Source organism: Saimiri boliviensis, chromosome 11, assembly GCF_048565385.1.
Source record: "Saimiri boliviensis isolate mSaiBol1 chromosome 11, mSaiBol1.pri, whole genome shotgun sequence".
Classification (NCBI taxonomy): domain Eukaryota; kingdom Metazoa; phylum Chordata; class Mammalia; order Primates; family Cebidae; genus Saimiri; species Saimiri boliviensis.
The window spans coordinates 54,863,035-54,868,725 of record NC_133459.1 but is presented as its reverse complement, the minus strand read 5'-3'; the positions used below and the strand labels follow the sequence as shown (position 1 = coordinate 54,868,725).

General features: G+C 46.3%; 1 long non-coding RNA gene across 1 annotated transcript; it reads right to left on the bottom strand.

Moving 5' to 3' along the window:
* Nucleotides 1-623: 623 nt before the first annotated feature.
* On the bottom strand, nucleotides 624-2,203 carry LOC141580401 (uncharacterized). The gene is made up of 3 exons (XR_012512604.1): nucleotides 2,170-2,203; nucleotides 1,607-1,762; nucleotides 624-1,115 (listed from the first exon to the last, which is right to left on the bottom strand). It is a non-coding gene; the product is annotated as an uncharacterized LOC141580401 (long non-coding RNA).
* Between the last annotated feature and the right edge of the window lie 3,488 nt (nucleotides 2,204-5,691).

The following is a 5,691-nucleotide window of genomic DNA, read 5'->3' as shown; positions in this document are numbered from 1 at the left end:
CCTCCACTTCAGCTAGATACGTCTATGTGGTTAACTTTTGCCATTGACAGGACAGAAGACGCATTATGCAGCACCGTGGAGGTAGCTTACGAGGCATTGACTTGGATGAGAAGTATGTCTTTTTATGCTTTTTTCTGCCCTCTTTCTTCTGGACTGCAGAACAGATGTGAAGCAATCATCTTAAGCCATCAAGTGACCCTGAGGAGGGAATCATTACGTTACCAACAACTTTGATAACTTAATAGAATAGCTGTGCCAGCCCCGATTGCCCTTCCTCAGGCCTTCCTTATCACTGGAGAATAATCGTCTGTGATTTTAAGTCATTGACGTCAGGTCTTCTATGACTTGTACTTGGATGCAATCTCTAAATGATACATAGTCCTCCTGCCCTCTGATTAAATTTGTGTTATGGATATTTTCCCATCAATGCCTAAAAAAGTCTACCATATCCTTTTTAATAGCATAATATTCATAATAGCCCATTGCAAGGATTTATCAAAATTTACTCAATTCTTTATTGACAAAACTCAAAATTTCTTTGGAAACTATAAACACTATGGATTAAAAATCTTCGTGTGAATTTTAATATTCTCTTAGGATAAGAAGAGGAATTTTAGGGCTGAAAGATTTGTGTGTTTTAAATGGATAGGTATTGCCAAATTGTTTCTAGAAAAGTTGTTCCAAGCTACATTTCTTAGGTAGAATTCTATGTATATATATATGTTATACATTCAAAGCATGAAGAATAGCATAAGCAACATGGTATGCCCACTATCCAGCTGAAGAAATAGAACATTTCCACAGCCCTTCTGAAAGGTCTTGTGCATGTCATTCCCACTGCTCACCAACCCTCTTCATCCAGAGCAGGCGAGCACCTCTTTGGCTCCTTCAACAACCCTTGAAGCGACTGGGACTCTTTCACTAGCAACTGATAGACAACCCACACCTCTGCTCTGCAGAGCAATGTATCAGTTCCTACAGTTTCAAGATCCCGGGCTGGGGCTTGCTGGAGGAGTCTCACATGATCTCTCTCCCTCTCTCAGGCCTCCTTTCTTCCATGTTGGCTTCAGTCTCAATTTCCACATAGCTCAGGCCTGCATTCTTCAGGTTCATATCTAGAGGGAAAAATAGTACATCTTCCCTTTAGCTCCCACACAAGACTTGGCTTCACTCTGATTAGATTAACCAGAGTACTGAGCCAGTCCTGAGCATACTAGCTCCCACTATGGCTTTGTCATCTGGAGTCTATCAAAGCCCTTTTGATGCTAATTTATACCTTCTGCCTCTATTGGGATAACAAACCCCAGGGGTTAACCACTTTTTTTTTTTTTTTTTTGTAATGTGCTCCCTGGTAAAGGAAAGTACAGAGATAATGTCTACTAAAATTTACTGAGTGCTACAAAGTCCCGGACGCCTCACCCTATTCAATATGCCCAATGTCTTTGCAAGGTGTATATATTGACCATTTTATAAATGAAGAAAGTAGAGATAAGTAACTTTGAGCTCACATGGCTTGTGTGTATTGAGGCTGGGATCCAGCCCCAGGTTGACCTCACTCCAATGTCTAGTGGCCACATGGCCTCCCTTGCAATAGGCATATGCTTACCTCACAGGGATGTCGAAAATGTCACATGAACACACTGCGTCAGCTGAAGGACTTCACAAACATCAGTTCACCGAACTCATTGACATGTCCTATATTTACCTCCTTCGAGCCTCCAGGGGGAAGGAAGAAGACCGACTGATCACTGGCCTTGTCATCCTGAGATCAACAAGTTAAGTAAGAGAAGAAAGAGACAAATTATTCCCCGAACTGTTTTTCTGCATTTCTACAAAGGCTGTCTACAACTCTTTGGGATTTTAAGAATTATACAAAACACTTTAAAAAGAACTATGTACTCTAGACAAACAGGGTGCTTTGAGGACCCTCTGAGGGGTGGTAGAAAGAGCTAGAATTCAGAGTGGACAGATCTGGTTCCCAGCCTTGCCTCTGGCCATTGCTGGCCCTACTGTGTGCTTTGGAGCATGACCCAGTCTTCTTGCTGACCTCAGTTTCCCCATTGGTTTAACAAGAGGTTTGGATAGAGATATTTCCCATCCTACAGTTTGTCATCTGAAGAATGAATATGGGATGGGGTGATGAGGAGGTGATGGTGGCCCCAGGCTTACCGGGTTATCATCTCTGAAGGTTTCAGAAAGAAAAGAAAGTATCTTAACATCTTCCACTGACATCAGAACAACCTTCTTGAGGGCTGAGGAGGAGCCGAGGAATGGGACCCTAGGGGTTTTCCTGCCTCTGAAAATATTTGGCTTTGGTTATTCCCCAGGCAAAAGCTTCGCGACTCCTGCAAGGAGTTGCTTGGAGTACATGGCCAAGCTCCAGTTTAGATGTGAGGAATATAGGTCATTAGTAAGAGATTTTAGTGTCCCGTAAACTGGCTTCCTGGAGGGGAGTGCTCACTCCAGGATAATTGAGCTGTTAGCGAGAAACGTGGCCCGTTTGCAGCCAAAGACGTGCAGAGTTTGGGGAGAGAGTCTTGAGGAGGTGCAGTGTCAGGAGATGAGGTGAGCACTGGCCTGGGAGTCAGGGGCTCTAGTCCAGGCTCTGTCACTAACCTGGACACGTCACTCACTTCTCCTCCTGGGGCCTCATTTTCTTTGTTTTCAAAATGAGGGGTAATATTGAATGTGCTTTGGGGCTTTCCAGTTCAGACAAAAACATATAAGGAGGTTAAACCAACAGATGCTGGAGCCACCCTGCCTGAGTTCTGATCCAGCCCTGCTGCTCACTGTCTTTGTGTCTTTGGGTGATCTATTTAAACTCTCCGCACTTCAATTTTCTCATCTGTAGAATGGGCATAGTACTCACCACGTGTGGTTTTGTAACAATTAAGTGTAAAGCACTTAAAATAACAGTCTCCAAGTACAAGCCATGATGTGATTAAGTTGCTCTGAAGGCTCACCCGTTCCATAGCAGGCAATGTTCTCTGTGCAGGAGGATGAGAGGAGCGGCACTTCAGCTGTGGGGTTGGCTAGCCTGCAAGGCTCCAGCCATGCACCAGGCTCTCTGTGGCTGGGGGAAGAGGACTTTGTATCCAACCAGCAACTCTACAGGGCAGGAGGCATCTTGCTCAGGAAAGCTCTCTAGGGTCAAAGTCTAAGACACATCCTGGCTATGTCACACTCACTTGTTGTGGGAGCCTTGGATGAGTCTCTGGATTTATCTGACCTTCATGTCACTCATCTGTCAGATGAGAACACAGTACCCAGATCTGTGATCTGCAGACAGTGTGAATGGCAAGGGACACCTGGCACAGAGTCAGCCACAGTGAGGATGCTGAGATGTGAGTGGAATTAGAATCAGAAGACAGGAGGCTGTGGCCTGTGGCAGCACCAGGGCAGGCCAAAGAGCAGGGGGTTGTTGGTGGCGGCGGTGGTAATAGTGCGTGTGTGTGTAAGGGTGTGTTACAGTGTCAGTGGGGAGGGAGAAAGAGGAACGGTTTGCAGTTTCTTGGGGTTTGCGAAGGTCTTACCCAACGACATGTCCAAGTCTCTTTAGCTTAAATTTCCCTGCCATGGGTCATCCCACCTGGACACCTGTACCACCGTCTTTCCTGGTCCCCTGCCTTGACTATTGCTGTGATCAGAGTCATCCTTCTAAAGTGAAGGCTGGGTACAGTGGCTCACACCTATAATCCCAGCACTCTGGGAGGCCAAAGCAGGCAGATCACTTAAGGCCAAGAGTTCAAGACTAGCCTGATCAACATGGTGAAACACTGTCTCTACTAAAAATACAAAAATTAGCTGGGTATGGTGGCATTCGCCTGTAGTCCCAGCTACTTGGGAGGCTGAGGCAGGAGAATCACTTGAACCTGGGAGTCAGAAGTTGCAGTGGGCAGAGATTGTGCCTACTGCACTCCAGCCTGGACAACAGAGCAAGACTCTGTTTCAAAAACAAACAAAAAAACAGTAGAGATTTGATAGTATCACTGAAATGGCTCTCCCCTCATTGGGATAACAAATAAGCCTCTGAATAAGGGTGTCTTCTGACTGCTGGCAGAGGTCCCCGGTGTGCCCTGCCATGTGCCTTCGCTACCCTGCGGTGTACCCCAAGACTCTGACCTGTATGGAATGCATCCCCAGGCCCACTCACATTTGCATTTCAAGTTGCGTTCAGCCAATGAAGCCCAGCAAAAGACAGCAGGGCAGGAGGAGAGCAGTCAGAGTGTTTACCTCTCACCTTCCTCTCTTGCCTTGTCTTCCCTCTGTCTCGAGGCCACAGCTCCTGCCACAGTGTTCCCTATGCCACTCCCTCCTCTTGCCCCTCCAGGCTTCAGGGTGGTAATGGCTACTAGCCCAGGAGTAGTGCAGCATCCATTACTACTTCTTATCTTCCCTGCCCACAGTTTGTGCAAAGTTCCTTTGCTAAACTTTTCTTAAACCATTCAGGTGAGCATGCCATCCCTTTGCTGCTGGGTCCCTGACCAACAACAGCTTACAAGGCCCCACAGGATCTGCCCCTGCCTGTCTCTGCCCTTGCACCCCATGTTCCAGCTTCTCTCCACTATTCACAGGCACCAGCCTCTTTCACAGCCCAGAGCTCTCCCACAACTGGTGCTTTGCCCAAGACAACTTCATTTCTCTGTACTCACTTCCTCCAAGAAGTCTTCCTTTCCCCCTGGGCTGGGTGTGAGCCCCTTCTGTGGCTCTGGTTCTCTGCACTCTCCATCACAACATGCACCGTATATACTGTGATTGTGTGCTTACTCTGTCTTTCCTACTAGACTGTAATCCCCCTGCAGGCAGGACAGGAACCATGTCTCACCCTCAGAGAGGGGAGAGGTGAAAAACAGAGACCCGGGAGCGAGGTCTCTGAGCTTTGCCACTCATCAGCTGTGTTTGTGTAGCCCTAAGCAAGATCCCTAACCTCTATATGAACTTACCTCATTTGTAAAATGGAGATATAGATAATATCTATCTGCAGTATTGTGAGGATTAAATTAGCTCATATATATAAAACAGTTTTACATATGAAATTAGTACATGGAAAATGTTAGGTCTTGTAGTCAGTTTGTGACCAAAGTGTGTGCTCAATAAATAGAGAATGAATGAATTCTATCTAATTGGTATATCATAGCACAATATTCTTTCTCATTTAGTTTTTATAGCAGCCTTGTTGGGGACAGAAGGCAGAAATTCTATCCCCACTTTTCAGACAGGGACCCTAAGGCTTGGAGGGGCTTGCCTAGAGACCTACAATTAACACGGAGCTGAGGGGCACATGGAACCTGGGAAGTGCAACCCCCTAGCTGGTTGCCCTCTCTTGCAGGCTGGGCAGCCTCTCCTTCAGCTACCCCAGGGTTTGAGGAGTCTTGTGGGATTGAGCTCCAGCCCATCCTCCTGCTCTGGGATAGGGAAACGCTGCAGAGTGTAAAATGTAGTTCCCTTAGAGGCCTCAGCTTTGAGCACTTTCCCTGAAAGTTTCTGAGTCACCTTTGGGATTTTCCGGTCCAGAAGGTCCTGACGGGTTTAAAAAAAAAAAAAAAAAAAAAAAAAGTCCAGTGTGTTGCAAGTTGACCCAGGCATTCGTCTGGGAAATGCAGGAGCTAACAGGAGAGCCCCAGGAAGTGAGTTTCAGAAGAGAATATGCCTTTAATGTTTCAGTGAATAGCAATGATAATAACGTATTTA